This window comes from Salvelinus fontinalis, chromosome 6 (genome assembly GCF_029448725.1).
Source record: "Salvelinus fontinalis isolate EN_2023a chromosome 6, ASM2944872v1, whole genome shotgun sequence".
NCBI lineage: Eukaryota > Metazoa > Chordata > Actinopteri > Salmoniformes > Salmonidae > Salvelinus > Salvelinus fontinalis.
In genome coordinates, this window is record NC_074670.1 from 12,008,038 (window position 1) to 12,025,642 (window position 17,605).

General features: G+C 41.9%; 1 pseudogene; it reads left to right on the top strand.

Annotated features, from left to right (window-relative positions):
- The first annotated feature begins 6,599 nt into the window (after positions 1-6,599).
- On the top strand, positions 6,600-17,516 carry LOC129857055 (RUN domain-containing protein 3B-like; annotated as a pseudogene).
- Positions 17,517-17,605: the final 89 nt, after the last annotated feature.

Below are 17,605 nucleotides of genomic sequence, written 5' to 3' on the forward strand. Positions count from 1 at the left end.
TTCATCTATTGACGTGCCTTGAACACAGAGTGAACAATGACTATAAATGATCTAGGACTAGCCTATAGTAAAACTCCCGAGTGGCGCAGTGGTCAAAGGCACTGCATCTCAGTGCAAGAGGCTAGTCCTACTACAGTCCCTGGTTTGATTCCAGGCTGTATCACATCCGGCCGTGATTGGGAGTCCCATAGGGCAGTGCACAATTGGCCCAGCATCGTCTGTGTTTGGCCAGTGTAGGCAGGCATTGTAAATAAGAATATGTTCTTAAATGACTTGCCTAGATAAATAAAACATGTTTGAGTTATTATCACACTCCAATGCCCCTTACCTCTACTTGTAATTGTTCAGCTTTAGGCCAAAACAGTTTCTGTTATTAATTACATTGGGGCTAAGTGTTACCTGAACAACACCTTGGCCAAAACTTAGCTCCAACTTGAGAAAACATTGGCAAAAATGTAAAATGATTAAAATTAAAAATGATGTGTTTTCTCAACTTGTTCATTCAACTATAAATGAACATTGATGATGTTATTTTTCCTCCAGTCTGAGTTAGTGCTTTGTCTTGTTCACTGTGTTCTAATGAGTTCTGTCAGCTTGTGTAGCATTGTAAAGGGATAAAGACTCCCACACTGCCATTTCCCTCTCTACATTTGTTAATCATTGTCATCATCAGGGACTGGTACAGGGTTCACATACCCACAGACAGACAGTATGGTGGCCAGTGAGTTGCTCTTTTTGATAAAACCATTAACTTCCCCTCAGAATCTCTCGGGCCTTTCTTGGACATTGATCAAGCTGGAATGACTGGACACCGGACAACATATTCAACTACTGAAGGACAATGGAGTAAAAAAAAATGTATATCTCAATGACAAGCTAAACCAGAAAACATTTCTCTACTGAGATTCCAATCTCCATTGTCCTCCAAGACTGAATATAATTTCTGGTTGGACTGGTAGATAATGTCAGTACACAGTGAAGTGACAGTAGACATCTTCCCCCGTGTTGGGCTGGTAGATAATGTCAGTACACAGTGAAGTGACAGTAGACATCTTCCCTCGTGTTGGGCTGGTAGATAATGTCAGTACACAGTGAAGTGACAGTAGACATCTTCCCCGTGTTGGGCTGGTAGATAATGTCAGTACACAGTGAAGTGACAGTAGATATCTTCCCCCGTGTTGGGCTGGTAGATAATGTCAGTACACAGTGAAGTGACAGTAGACATCTTCCCTCGTGTTGGGCTGGTAGATAATGTCAGTACACAGTGAAGTGACAGTAGATATCTTCCCCCGTGTTGGGCTGGTAGATAATGTCAGTACACAGTGAAGTGACAGTAGACATCTTCCCTCGTGTTGGGCTGGTAGATAATGTCAGTACACAGTGAAGTGACAGTAGACATCTTCCCTCGTGTTGGGCTGGTAGATAATGTCAGTACACAGTGAAGTGACAGTAGATATCTTTCCCCGTGTTGGGCTGGTAGATAATGTCAGTACATAGTGAAGTGACAGTAGACATCTTCCCTCGTGTTGGACTGGTAGATAATGTCAGTACACAGTGAAGTGACAGTAGACATCTTCCCCCGTGTTGGGCTGGTAGATAATGTCAGTACACAGTGAAGTGACAGTAGATATCTTCCCTCGTGTTGGGCTGGTAGATAATGTCAGTACACAGTGAAGTGACAGTAGACATCTTCCCTCGTGTTGGGCTGGTAGATAATGTCAGTACATAGTGAAGTGACAGTAGACATCTTCCCTCGTGTTGGACTGGTAGATAATGTCAGTACACAGTGAAGTGACAGTAGATATCTTCCCTCGTGTTGGGCTGGCTAAAAGGGCTAAAAGGAACAGGTGTGTGTTATTGTCCCTGAGTATGTGCATGTCAAAGACCAATTCAGATAACAATACTGTTATATAACATTCAATAAAACACACACAAGTGTGTGGGCCAAAGGTACAGTTAGTCAGGAGCTTCTCTACGTACGCGCGCGCGCGCACACACACACACACACACACACACACACACACACACACACACACACACACACACACACACACACACACACACACACACACACACACACACACACACACACACACACACACACACACACACACACACACACACACACACACACGGCTTATATGCTCAGCGATCATAATATGCTCTCCATCTATGTCTCCTTTTCCTATCACTTCTTTGTTTTATTGTTGATGTTATGAAGCACATGTTTACCATTAGTCTCAACCTGCAGGCCTATCCAGAGGTTTTACTCTCTTGGGTTATTTATGCCATACAATCAACTACCACTGTGTTCTCACGTTGAACCATGAAGTGTCACTCATTGACAATATCCTAATAAAAAAGGGGGTGTCATACTGTGACATCACTTCTTGGGTTTCCGTCACACGTTGACTCAGTAGAAGTGGATGACATAAAAAGATGTCACCGGTTAATGAACGATTGACCTAAAAACAACATATAGGCACTGGAGAAATGAGTTAAAAGGTGTTAAGACAAAAAGCATGATAGGATAGGTTAACTTCCTGGTTGTTGATGTCTTACTATAGGATGAATATATGAAGTATCCAGGTTTGTTCAGTCAATCTACAGACAGATCGAGGTTGTGTCTCACAAAAGTAGGTTAAGAATCTGTTACCAGTCAGTCAGATAAGGTCCCTCCTCCCTATCAAAACATCAGACACCAATTCATCCCAAAGACAATATACAATTTTTCTTCCTTTTTATCTCTGAATTGTTGGTAAAGGGCTCAAAGTAAGCATTTCATAGATCAAATCTACACCTGTTGCATTTGGCGTATGTGACAAAAAAAATGTGATTGGATTTGAATAATCTTCTATATCTATGAATCATTCACTGAAGCTCTTTCAACTGTTATTGTGGTACTTCAATAGGTTCAGATTTGTCCCTTTACTTGCTTTCTGAGAATCAGGAAGAGAGATCTGCTCTTTTTCTCTTGTTCTGATGTCAACCACAGAACTAGTGACTACACAGACAGGAGGTCAGAGATAGAAGCTGAGGTATGGAGCGCAAGTCTGTATTCTAGTCTTCAGGGTACTTCTCAGGCTCAAACCAGTTCCAACCAGTTCTGAGGGACAGGGAAAGAAGAACAGGGTCAGAGATTCTGATTGGTAAAGACTGTTTAACCTTCTTCAATCAGAAAATACCATTGAGGTTGAAAATCTATTTTGCAAGAGCAACCCACAGTGTGAGAAAAAATTGCAAAACTAGCCAGCAAGTGTTTTTGTAAGTTTGTAGGGAAAAATGACATAATACATACTGTATATTCTTTTGGGGGGATTTTAGTTTTTGGTCAAAAAATGACTAAAATACTAGGAATTCAGCTCAAAATTAGTTTGATTTAGGTAATCTGTTCACCTCATATTCCCATTAATAAAAGTAGACATATGTGCTTGTGTCTCAATGTAATCAAGGTATGAAATTATTGTTATTTCCAAATACAATGGTATGAAATTATTGTTATTTTCAAATACAATCTAATTTTGGGCGTAGTTGTGAAAAATTTGCAGTGTTCAAATTATTATAATTATGTTCCAGCCCCCTGCCATCCAAAAATCGGGCCGCGGCTGAATCTAGTTGGCTACCCCTACCCCCCTCAGGTATTGGAACAGCTGCAGCTTACTCCATGGCCACTGGGGTTCCCCATCTACCTGAAAACTGACATTTCTAACACATTTATTTTTGTTTTATTCTCACATACACCAGATAGGTGTGGTTGTACTGGGTCAACCATAGTAGTAGAGCACCCTTTCGGCAAATTAGGGTTAAGTGCCTTCCTCAAACGCAGAGCAACAGATTTTACCTTGTCAGCTCAGGTAATTGAACCAGCAACCTTTTAGTTACTAGCCCACCACTCTAACCACTAGGCTACCTGCCACCCTGTCATATCATATCATAACAGAGAACACAGTTCGAACACGTTCAATGTGGCCTGTGGCCTGATTAAATGAATATAAAAAATCTTGCTTTGCTTTCTGTTTATTGTTGCAGCACCATTTCAGCGAGTCAAATTACTGTACATATAAATAGCCTATATTTGGCGAATAAAGGTTATTCTCATTCTGAACATCATCAATATATTACACAAAACAATAACCATATAGATTATGTATACTGAACAAAATGTCACGCCCTGGCCTTAGTATTCTTTGTTTTCTTTATTATTTTAGTTAGGTCAGGGTGTGACATGGGGAATGTTTGTGTTTTGTTGGTTTTGGGTGTTTTTTATGGTAAAGGGGTTGTTGTGTAGTATATGGGTTTGTGTTGAGTTCAGGTGTCTAGCGTTGTCTATGTATGTTTAGTTGTCTAGGAGAGTCTATGGTTACCTGAATGAGTTCCCAATTAGAGACAGCTGATTTCGGTTGTCTCTGATTGGGAGCCTTATTTAGGGTAGCCATAGGCTCTCATTGGTTGTGAGTAATTGTCTATGTAGAACGTTTGTAGCCTGTGTGTGTGTGTGTGTGTGTGTGTGTGTGTGTGTGTGTGTGTGTGTGTGTGTGTGTGTGTGTGTGTGTGTGTGTGTGTGTGTGTGTGTGTGTGTGTGTGTGTGTGTGTGTGTGTGTGTGTGTGTGTGTGTGTGTGTGTGTGTGTGTGTGTGTGTGTGTGTGTGTGTGCACAACGTTATTTAGCTTCACGGTCGTTTGTTGTTTTGTATAGTTTGTATTAAGTGTTTCGTGTTTATTTTTCGTCATCTTTTAAAATAAAAGAAGATGGCTTATTTTCCAACTGCTGCGTTTTGGTCCATCAATCCTCCACACGATCGTGACACAAAAATATAAATGTGACATGTAAAGTGTTGGTCCCATGTTTCATGAGCTGAAATAAAAGATCAGAGAAATTGTACATACACAAAAAAATGATCTCAGATTTTGTGCACACATTAGTCTACATCCATGTTAGTGAGCATTTTTCCTTTGTCAAGATAATCCAACCACCTGACAGGTGTGGCATAACAAGAAGCTGATTAAACAGCATGATCATTACACAGGTGTACCTTATGCTGGGGACAATAAAAAGCCACTCTAAAACGTGCAGTTTTGTCACACAACGCAATGCCACAGATGTCTCACATTTTGAGGGAGCATGCTATTGGCATGCTGACTGCAGCAATGTCCACCAGAGCTGTTACCAGAGAATTGAATGTTAATTTCTCTACCATAAGCCTCCAACGTTGTTTTAGAGAATTTGTCAGTACGTCCAACTGGCCTCACAACCACAGACCACGTGTAACCACGCCAACCCAGGACCTCCACATCCAGCTTCTTCACCTAGTATGAAACCAGCTACCCGGACAGCTGATGAAACCGAGGAGTATTTCTGTCTGTAATAAAGCCCTTTTGTGGGGAAAAACTCATTCTGATTGGCTGGGCCTCTCCAGTGGGTGTCCCTGGCTCCCAAGTGGGTGGGCCTATGCCGTCCCAGGCCCACCCATGGCTGTGCCCCTGCCCAGTTATATCAAATCCATAGATTAAGGCCTAATGCATTTATTTCAATTGACTGATTTCCTTATATGAACTGTAACTCAGTAAAATCTTAAACATTGTTGCATTTTGCATTTATATTTTTGTTCTGTAAAGGTTGGACTTTAGACCTGCGGTGGCTTTTGTCTCACAAATAATGATAAAGGTAAACAAACCAGCAAATAGAGCTAGTAGCAGAGATCCAGATTCAGCACCATGGATAGCGGCCATCGGAACCACCCACGATCTGACATTTGAGAACCACAAGACTGGACAGCGGCTGATACCTCCTGGTGATCCTGTTGGAGTCATGTCCAACCTGGTCATCAGGAAGGATCAGCCAGTCATGAAAAATAAAATGTACTACTTCAATATGGAGATATCCTCAATGGTGCTGCCCATGCTGCCACAGACACTATAATGGCACTGATACAAAGATGAGTCCTGAATCTATCTCTATGATTATTCTTCAAGTGATTCTTCCAGTAGCCATTGGCGTTGCTGCAGCTTCAGCCAGCCACTGTCCACAGTCTTGAAGTTGGAAGTCCCACCAAGTTAATTTAGCAACATTAAAATGGCCCTCAATGGCGCTGCCCATGCTGATATAGCCTTTTGGCTACTGGAGTCCTCTTTCATTCTCTATGAAATAATAGGCAACTGGGCCTGTACAGGAAGTAGCCAAAACCTAAACGAACTCTCTTGTTTCAGCTAGCCTGGGTGCCAGTCTATTTCTACTCTCTTGTGAACTCTAAATGCCATAACTCCTTATTGAATTGGCATGCCAAGTGTTGGCTTAACAATGACAACACTGGAGTTGACATGAGCACAAACCAATCTGGGACCAGGGTATTTTTGGTGTGAAACATTTTCATTAAACCTTTTAGATGGGTGCAGATGTAGGAGAGAATAAAGTTATTATTTATACTATTGGGATGCACACATAGAAAGTCTCTTCGTCTCCCAAGACCATCGAGGTTACCATCGGTAGCCTAATTCGCTCTAAACAGGAATTGAAACCGCTCAGACTTCCCGGCACTTGTTTTGGGCGTTTTAGCACAACCCCGTGACTGTTTCTCTCCTAAATGACTGGGTGATTTCTGTCCATCCACCTCCCTCTTGCCCTATACGGTGACTGTCAACGATCGAGCGTGCTGGTGTGACGCGGATAGAGCCCGCGGGCGGTGGCGTGCACTGTTGAACCCAACCTGCTGATTTAAAAGAAACAGGGACAGCAAATACTGCGCACCTACACCGGGAAGACACTAACTGTGGCGAGGATGGCGTCACGTAGCCTGGGGCTGCATGTAGCTCGCAAACAGGACGCTGCCAGAAGCGGAGCTGTGGAGAGGAGGAATCTACTGACTGTCTGCAGGTAAAAGAATGCTCGGCTTGATTGTGTTAATTGACTAATTGGTGAGATGATAAATGACCGCATTCTCACGCGACTGGTGATTGTGTGTGGATGCTGTTGAAGACTAGGCTAATTGGTGGTATAGGCTATATTTCTAAATAGCGCACATAACCGACCATCCTTTGTCTTGCTTCAGTGGCATCGCGTTTACATTACAGTATTGATGGTGTTTAATCGACATGAACTGTAGCCTATAACGCCGCAGTAGTTCTGAGTGTTCGTCAATGGTCACACATACACACACACACACACGCGCCGCCGCCACCACCACCACCACCACCTATGACCCATAATCATTAATGGAATCACAGTTACCTTAATTCATTAATTAGGTGCCCAACTCCATACCGGTATAGTCTATAGATTTCACATGAACGAAGACAATTCAACATACCGCTATTAATTGGCACGGAACTGTGATGATTCTCTTAAATTATTAATCTGAAGTCCCATGCTCTTCGAACAGTATAAATAATAATCGTTTGGTGGGTGCTTATTTGTCCTATTTCACACACGTACAAGTGTGTATTATACGAAAGTGTGTGTGTTTTTTAGATAGCTATAGTGATGTCGTTCTCTGTGGCTAACATCATGCTGTTGAACGCCCTATCAAGTATAGCTCCATCAGACCCAGCCGTATGTCCCCTGTGGTTCTAGTGAAGAGAGAGATTGGGTAGATGAGATATATGCTACAATCAGTAGACACATGAGCCCCTTTTTGCTGCTCCCACACATGACCACTGGTGTATCACCATTAAAGATCACTGGTGTCAGAAAGCAGGGAGTGGGCATTGTACTCACATGTCTCCAGGGCTGGGGTTTATTTTCATGACAAGGTGGTGTATCATCTCCAAGCCATGGTTGGTGACAGGTGAGGAAACCACAACAGAAGAGTTATCAGGCTTTGTTTTCCTTTTCTGGAGGGGCTTTTCACAACCTCATTGTCAGAGTTTTCTCCAGGAATGTCACTTTTTTCTAAAACATTTCATGTGCAGTTCTTGTGATATTATTTAGTTGGTTTGGTGAACTATGCTCACGTGGTGAGTAACCTTGCCTGATTCCCGAAGACTCCTGTTAGCTCACTAAGCTAATGCCTAGGCTTTCTCAGTGAGCTAAATCAAGAGCTTGGGACCATAAGGTTCTATCTGCATTTTGTCCAGATTGAGTTATTGACATAGCCTTGTTCTGTTCAATGTTCTCTACCTATACAGTAGTCTAAATACCCCAATTCATGTTAAGTGAACCGTTCTGTATTTTATCTAACGGGTGGCATCCATAAGTCTAAATATTCCTGTTACATCGCACAACGTTCAATGTTATGTCATAATTACGTAAAATTCTGGCAAATTAGGCGGCCCAAACTGTTGCATATACACTGATTCACAATTTCACCTGGTTAATATTTGCCTGCTAACCTGGATTTCTTTTAGCTAAATATGCAGGTTTAAAAATATTTCTGTGTATTATATTATATATTGATGTTTATGATTAGGTACACATTGGAGCTACGATACGCATCGCATCGATTTATATGCAACGCAGGACACGCTAGATAAACTAGTAATATCATCAACCATGTGTAGTTAACTAGTGATTTATGATTGATTGTTTTTTATAAGATAAGTTTAATGCTAGCTAGCAACTTACCTTGGCTTCTTACTGCATTTGCGTAACAGGCAGGCTCCTCGTGGAGTGCAACGTAATCAGGTGGTTAGAGCGTTGGACTAGTTAACTGTCAGGTTGCGAGATTGAATACCCCGAGCTGACAAGGTAAAAATCTGTCGTTCTGCCCCTGAACGAGGCAGTTAACCCACAGTTCCTAGGCCGTCATTGAAAATAAGAATGTGTTCTTAACTGACTTGCCTAGTTAAATAGAGATTAAATAAAGGTGTAAAAAAAATAATCGGCCAAATCGGTGTCCAAAAATACAGATTTCTGATTATGAAATCGGCCCTAATTAATCGGTCGACCTCTAGTCAGGAATTGTGAAAAACCGAGTTTAAATGTATTTGGCTAAGGTGTATGTTAAATTCCGACTTCAACTCTATATATCTGAGAGACTCTGGGTTGAGGTCAGTGATAAAGTAGTCTAGGGATAAGCTATATGTGTACCTACCGTAGGAGTCCCCTTGAAGCCTACCATTGACTATGTACATACCATACTCAGTGTGCAACAGAGCTACAGGAGTTGTGACCTGTTTTTGTTGTCGTAGTTGTGCCTAGGGGGGCATATGGGGGAGGGAATTTTAATTTTATCTTTATTTAACTAGGCAAGTCAGTTAAGTTAAGGACAAATTCTTATTTACAATGATGGCCTACCCCAGCCAAACTCGGACGACGCTGGACCAAATTGTGTGCCGTCCTATGGGACTCCCAATCACGGATTCGAACCAGTTACTGCAGTGACGCCTCTTGCAGTGTCTTAAACCACTATGTCACCTCCAGGTAGGTGTTTGTCCCCCTGTGTGCTGAGGTGTCTGGTTCTGGCATTTAGGTTGCCACAGACCAGTACATGTCCCTTTCCCTGGAAATGATAGATTTCCCCATGCAGCATGTTGAAGCTGTCTTCATTAAAGTATGGGGATTCTAGTGGGGGAATTTGGTATGTCTCCCTCTCTCTCTGTGTATGTAATAGAAAAAAACGGAAACCTTATTGCCTGTCCTGTTTAGATAAAGCTTCGTCAACCCACTGCCACTTAACCTGCTACTGTGTGTCTGCTGTACAAGCCCCACAGCACAGAGATGACTGTTGCATCTCTGTCTGACCAACATGGAAATGAGGCCATTTAAGACTACTGAGATGATCCCTGTATTCCAGAATCAACAGAGTCATTTCCTGTTTGCTTCATTCCATTAAATCTCCTCGGTGCTTAATAACCTAGACACTAATTAGAGTATCTCTGGTCAGGAGCCCTATCGTTGTTGTCATGCCCCACAGTCTGACCTCTGTGCAATCTACCTATATGCTTATATGACAGTGATTTAAAAACAAATATATAATAATTTGTATATTGTCAACGCTCCACTGAAAGTGTGCAGTAGAGATTGTTTCCTAAAGCCTGTAAATCATCTGTTCAGTCAGAGATGATCTCCTCTCCTAGAGTCACATTTAACAGCCTGTCAGAGAAACGTGCTGATCCAGTTGGAAACCAGTGCAGACTCAGTTAACTGTGTGTGTGCAGGTTTTCAGTGAAGACGTTGCTTGACCGCTCCTGTTTAGACACGATAGACGACTCATCTCCAGAGTTCACCAACTTCGTCTCCATCCTGGAACAGATCCTCAGTCACAGACTGAAAGGTAGAGTAACACACACACATGCTAAAAGCCCTTCCCATCTGGACCACTGCAGGGTTGCTGGGTATAGGAGTCAATATGTCACCTATAAATGTAGCACTCATTCTCTCTCTTCTTTCTATCTCCCCCTCCCTTCTCCCAGGTCAGACTACATGGTTTGGTTATGAGACTCATCGTAGTTTCTGGGACTATGTGAAAGCAGCCTGCAGTAAAGTCTCTCACAGCTGCATCCACAGCATTGAGAGCATGGAGAATGTACGCTCCTCCAGAGCTAAGGTGTGTGTGTGTGTGTCTGCACGAGAGAGGTTGCTGGTTATGCTGGAAAGCCTTGAGCCATGGACCTTAATGATAACATCAATATTCCCACGGATCTTAAACACACAACTCTCTCAGCCTTTTCCGCTGGATGAAATTACACACAGAACAAAAGACAGCTTTGTTCAGACGCTTTAAACAATAAATACTGTAGTGTTGTCCAAGAGAACGCCACAGCTCCGGCACAAGCACACACACGTACGCACCCATGCATGCACACTTGCGTGCAGGTGCACAAACTCAATCAGCTGACTGGGGCTAAGTCGGAAGGGCAGTATGTATTTGTATTATAATGATGTCTGTTTTAAAGAGCTACTATGCAGGCCTGATGTATAATGGAAACTTAAGAACTCTGTGTGTGTCCACAGGGTCGGGCGTGGATCAGGCTGGTGCTGATGGAGAAGAGGCTGTCTGAGTACTTCTCCTCTGCCCTGAGGGACTTAAAAACAACCAGGTCTTTCTCTCTGGCACACACATACACACAATGGCAATACAAAACACCAGACTGAGTTGAGTGTTTGTTTTAGGTGTTCTGAGGATGGAGCTAGTGTGTGTTCTGAGGATGGAACTTACTGTGTGTGTTGTGTAGGAGATGGTATGAGGATGGGGCCATCATGCTAGGTGAGGAGGCGGGGCTGCTAGCAGATACACTCATCAGTCTCAACACCATTGACTTCAGGTACTCGTATCATACTGTATATTATTTATAGTGTTGCTGAGTCAGAGCTCAGGTTACACAGTAAAGGTCTCAATTGAAGTGTATTTTCCTCTGGTGGTAGCTTCTGTCTGAAAGGGGAGGGGCTGAATGGAAGCTGCCCAGCGGTGATTGACTATACGCCCTATCTGAAGTCGATTGAGAGGTATGTGGGATTCAATCTTTTAGTCCTTTACCTGCTATTATGTACCCTTCCCCCTGTATGTGCCCTATAAATTGAACTCCTACCCCCTCTGTAGTACCCTCTGAAGTGTGCCCTTTCCCCCTGGGTAGAGAAAACAGCATCAGCAGTGATGAGGAGGAGTTGAGGACCCTGGGGAGCAGCGGCAGCGAGAAGAACACCCCTGAAAAGATGGCCGCCAGCACTGCGGAGGCCATCTTAACTGAGCAGAGCAGCTGGGTCTGCAGGTGTAAAAGACTCGAGCAGAAATACCGCATGGCACTGGAACAGAAGGTAACATCTCAGTGTGTGTGTATTGTACGTGTGTGTGCTGCAGAACACTGTATTGCACTATAGAATGTAGGTGTATTTGTGCCTGAGACTGTGAGGTGTCTGAGGAATAATTGGAAAGTTAGAAATCAAAATGTCAGGCTAACTGTCAGTACTCTCTTGAGGAAATGGAAACGCACACAGCTTGATATCATTCATTCCATCCTCACCAGAGTACACATTTACAGAGTACAAAATAGTGCCTCCTTCACCAAAACAAAAATCTTCCCTTTATCTATTTTGCTACTGCAAAAAATGTAATAATGCAACAACTCTGTGTGTGTGCGCGCCAGTGTTATCTGGAAGAGATGGTTCGTCTGAGAGAGGCCCAGCTGTCTCAAGTGATTCCTCAGAACAAAGCTCTTCAGCAGAGACTAACAGACACACACCTCTCACACACACTGGAGAAGGAACAACTAGAATACATCGTACTGGAGCTCCAGGACCAACTGTGAGTTTGTGTATCTGTGAGTGGGTGGAATGACCAGCTGTGAGTGTGAAATTTTAACCACAGCGAGAGGGCCAGGGAATGCAGGAGTAGTGCACAGAGCTATGTCTTACTATACTTGTGAGGACTTCTTGGGGACCAACAACCTTCTCTGGGATATGTGGGACGCTAATGTCCCACTTGGCCAAAATCCAGTAAAAATGCAGAGCGCCAAATTCAAATAAATTACTATAAAAATCAAACTTTCATGAAATCACACATGAAAGATACCAAATTAAAGCTACACTTGTTGTGAATCCAGCCAACATGTCGGAATTCAAATAGGCTTTTCGGCAAAAGCAAACAATGCTATTATCTGAGGATAGCAACAGAATAAACAGAGAAGCATATTTCAACCCTGCAGGCGCAACACAAAACACAGAAATAAAAATATAATTCATGCCTTTGACGAGCTTCTGTTGTTGGCACTCCAATATGTCCCATAAACATCACAAATGGTCCTTTTGTTCGTTTAATTCCGTCGATATATATCCAAAATGTCAATTTATTTGGCGCGTTTGATCCAGAAAAACACCGGTTCCAACTTGTGCAACGTGACTACAAAATTAATCAAAAGTTACCTGTAAACTTTGCCAAAACATTTCAAACTACTTTTGTAATACAACTTTAGGTATTTTTTAACGTAAATAATCGATAAAATTGAAGATGGGATGATCTGTGTTCAATACAGGATTAAAATAAAACTGTAGCTAGCTTTCTGGTCATGCGCCTCTAACAAACAGTACACTTCAAGTGACCCTCGTTCAAGATGGCCGTACTTCATTACACAAAGGAAAAAACCTCAACCAATTTCTGAAGACTGTTGACATCCAGTGGAAGCGGTAGGAACTGCAAGAAGGTGAATTAGAAATCTGGATTCCCAATGAAAACCCATTGAAAAGAGTGACTTAAAAAAAAAAAGAGAATTCGGAATGGTTTTTTCATCAGGGTTTTGCCTGCTAAATAAGTTATGTTATACACAGACATGATTCAAACAGAAAACACTCTGAAGTTTCTAAAACTATCCAAATCTACTAATAATATGCATATCTTATCTTCTGGGGATGAGTAGCTGGCAGTTGAATTTGGGTATGCTTTTCATCCAAACGTGAAAATGCTGCCCCCTATCCTAGAGAAGTTAACTCCTAACCCTAATTCTAACCTTAACCCTAAACCTAACCCCTAAGACTAAAATAGTTATTTTCACAAGGGAGGACCTGCAAAATGTCCCCACTTCTCTGAGGACTTATACTTACAGGTATAGGAAAGTGTGTGTGTGCGACGCAAGGTTATTATTAGTTTTAAGCTTGTTATTTGAAGTTCAGTTAGTTTTCTGATCCACTTGTCCTTTTCATTTAGTTTATTTTATGAAGAAAATAAAATAAAAAATTTGTTTTAGTGTTAGGGACACTATGGGCCAGTAATACATAAGGTGATGGGTCAGGTCATAGGTTAACCTCTACGTGATCGGTGCCCCCCCCCCCCCCCAACGGGACGGTTGAGCCAATGTGATTAGCATGAGGTTGTAAGTAACAAATAAATTCCCAGGACATATATATATATATATATCTGATATGGGCAGAAAGCTTAAATTCTTGTTAATGTAACTGCACTGTCCAATTTACACTAGCTATTACAGTGAAATAATACCATGTTATTGTTTGAGGAGAGTGGCTATATATGAACTTGAAAATGTATTAATAAACCAATTAGGCACATTTGGGCAGTCTTAAACAGATATGCAATGGTTCATTTGGAACAGTCTAAAACTTTGCACATACACTGCTGCAATTTAGTGGCCAAAATCTAAATTGCGCCTGGGCTGGAATAATACATTATGGCCTTTCTCTTGCATTTCAGAGATGGTAAAAAAAAAAGTGAATTTTTTTTTTCTTTGTATTATCTTTTACCAGATGTGTGTTATTCTCCTACATTAATTTCACATTTCCACAAACTTCAAATGGTTTCAAGAATATGCATATCCTTGCTTCAGGTCCTGAGCTACAGGCATGTATGTCATTTTAGTTGAAAATTGGAAAAAAAGGTCAGATCCTTGAGGTTTTTAAGTTGGGTTTAAAGGTAGACTCAGCAAGATGACGTAGATGCACCGTGTACACAGTAGTGCATCAATTTCCACAACTATGAGCGTGAGGCTTAACTTCTCCTCTGTTTTGGTCCCGTAGCTACCATGTTGCATCGCGCAAATCTCAATGGCCGTGTTAGAGCGGATCACTTTTGTCAAGCCTTTCAAAGTGTGTTGCATTGTGGGAGAAAAAATGGTCTGACTTGCGCCTACATGTCAACTGCATGAACATTATAAAAATGTGATCAAAGGTCATCGACTGCAAGTTTCTGCTCTTCACCAACTTAATTCTGCAGCCATCGCCTGTATTGTGGGAAGCTCTATTGCCAACCAATCATTAGGGTGTTTTTGTTTGACCCACGCGAACGTGACCAAAGACATGACTGAAACAGGAACCAATTTGCTGTGATTTATGTATACAGTGGATACATATAAATAAATGTGCTATTTGAGTCTCTCTCTCTCACTAATTGATTGTACAATGTACACTACTAATACTATGATTTCAGTTTGAGTGTGTGATATGAGGAATAGATGTTTATTTAGACATGATAAAGAAGCCATCGTTTATAAAATGTTAACACTGCCATGTTGATCTGAGCCTTGCTGTTGGAAAACCACATTACTTTTGGCTGTCGGATGCATCTCCCCTAACTTCACTCCTCGACCTTTGGTCTACAGTCGGTTGCTTTCGGCCTTACCACTCAAACGCCCCCAATATCTGCGGTGCTGCTCATGGCGACGTCGTCTTGCTGAATCTACCTTTTAATATCAATGTGGCCTGCCAGATTCAGAAGCTTCAAAACCCCATTTTATTTGAGTTAATTTTGGAGTCAAAGATAGTTTGAAAAACTAAAGCTATACTCAAACAGATTTGTTCATTTTATTTCAGTTTACAGTTTTTTTTTCATAATTGGTTTACTGTAATAACCTTGGTGTGATCACTTGGCCTGGGTGAATCATCAGAGGAGATGGTTTGGTGGAGGTTAGTCACAGAGTCTCTAAATTAATGGTGTGATCAATTTGATCTCTTCCTTTCCACCCTCTGATCAATATTTTAATTTGGGTTGTGAGGATTTCCTTATCTTTCCAAATGCTGGGGTTGAAACTGCAGTCATATCTCAAACCAATAATCAGTCAGGGGTATGGATTTACAGACACAACATGGAGAGAAGCGATTACAGAGGGACTGGGGTACGTAGCATATTTTGGGACAGAATGTTCCAGGAACACAATATGAGTAGCTAGTGTCTTGACAGTAGAGGTTTATGTCTTCGTGCGTGTATATTTCATCCTGCTCAAGGACAGTGCTGAAGAACCATGACTTGAGGTCTAGACAAGAACTGACCGCACATCTGACCAATCAGTGGCCTTCACCCGTTGCCTTGGATACCATGCTGTACAGGAATAGGGTGGGGCAGTGGGAGGAGTATGTAAACAGGGATCAATTCCTATTCCACAACTTCCTCACTTCCTTACACGCAATAGTATGATTTTATACGGTCTACCCAAATGTGGTGACACAGTATATTTATATATACTGTACCTGTGAGAAGTGCTGTGAAAAAAAATATGAATTTTAACATTCCAAATGGTTAGTCCAATGTAGCCATCACACTTTTTAGATGCATCCAGAGAGTCCGCTCTAATGTCTCTGTGTATTCTACAGGAAGAATTTCCAGAGTCTAGAGCAGCTGTCCCAGTCCTCTCTGGAGCCCTCACACACACTCAACCTGGACAGTAGACCAGCCAGCTCACACTGGCACCACCATGGTGTGTGTGTGTGTGTGCATTTCTGTGCTATCCCCCACTACCAATAAATAATAGTTATTTTGTGCATGTGTTAACCCCCTCTTCTGCTCCCCAGGGAAGGAGGATACCTCCTCTCTGATAGGTCTGTGTGGGTCTCTGCAGTCAGTAGCCAGCAATAAGTCACTTGCCAGCCTGAAGTCCAGTGAGTGTCTAGCCAGCCCCACCACAGATGACCAGTCCTGACCTCACCCCGTCCTAGAACAAGAGACCCAGCACATGGTTTGGAGAAAGAGAGTCAGATTTGGATCCTGGAATTGGAACTCAGCCTTTTTAAATAACATTCCATCCCGTCCTAAACCCAGAGGTCTAACTTCGTCCCCAGGCTCAATTCATAGATTACCAGAGATGCAACACAGGTCGTAGAATCAGACAACTGTGCATAGAGATTTATTTATTGGAATTTCTATGACTAAATCACATGGAATCTGAAACCAGGAACTCTTGAGTTTTTAAAAAGAAATATTGAAGGAACTCATAGCTCTAAACATGGGAGCTGCAGTCAATCATTTGGAATTTACAACCCGAACTGACCCTGGAACCAGCGCTTCAGTAGTCAGTCCTTCAATGTAAGCGCAGAGCCGTTGGAAAAACCAGGACTATATTGACCAGGACCGACCCCATGTTTATTTATTAGTTTGTTGTATATCTGCACTGATGGGAAAACGACTGCATAGTTGAAAGCCAGGCATACTGTTGTCACCTATCTTATGTGTTCAGATCACTGCAGACCAAGGAGAATGCCACTTGACACTATTGACCTTTTGTGTCACTTAAAGGACTCCTCATGATGTCAACATGCTCAGCATCCCAGAGATTGACAACTTGAATGGCTTTCTTTAGGATTTATTTAGGGATAGGTAAGTAATTTATTGGGTATTTACCAGCGTTTCGGCATCACTGTGCCTTCTTCAGGCACAGACACATTGGTAAATACCCAATAAATTACTGGAAGTTTATATATGGAGTGTCCGACTTTATTTTTATCGTTTATTTGCCATTAGTCAGCACCTCCACACAAACACATTGTTCTGGGTGTGCGCCAGTGAATGTTTTTATTTTTATTGAATGTATCTCATCCACAATACGTTTTGGATTTAACCACACAGTATTATGTTATCTTTATGCGTCATAAAGGGTTTGTATTCTCAGGAAATGTTTCTTGTCCAACAGGGTTAGGTTGAACCGTTTGGTTAGGTTGAACATAATAGGCTGTATTGGGGTTGCATTTTCTGTCTGACTGCTTTGAGATTTATTTTGACCAGAGGCATGTGGGGAAAGTGTTCAGGGTGTGTTCTGTCTCACACACACACACACACACACAGTTAATAGTATTGTGATATTGCACATTGATTTTATTACTTTGATTTATTTTCTCCTGCTATTTTGAATAAACTACTGTACTAAACAATATATTTAGTCTTGTGTTTGAATTCTGTACCAATGTGTATGTTCATTCCCCATGTATACACATAGATCTCCATGTTTTTCCCCTACCACGA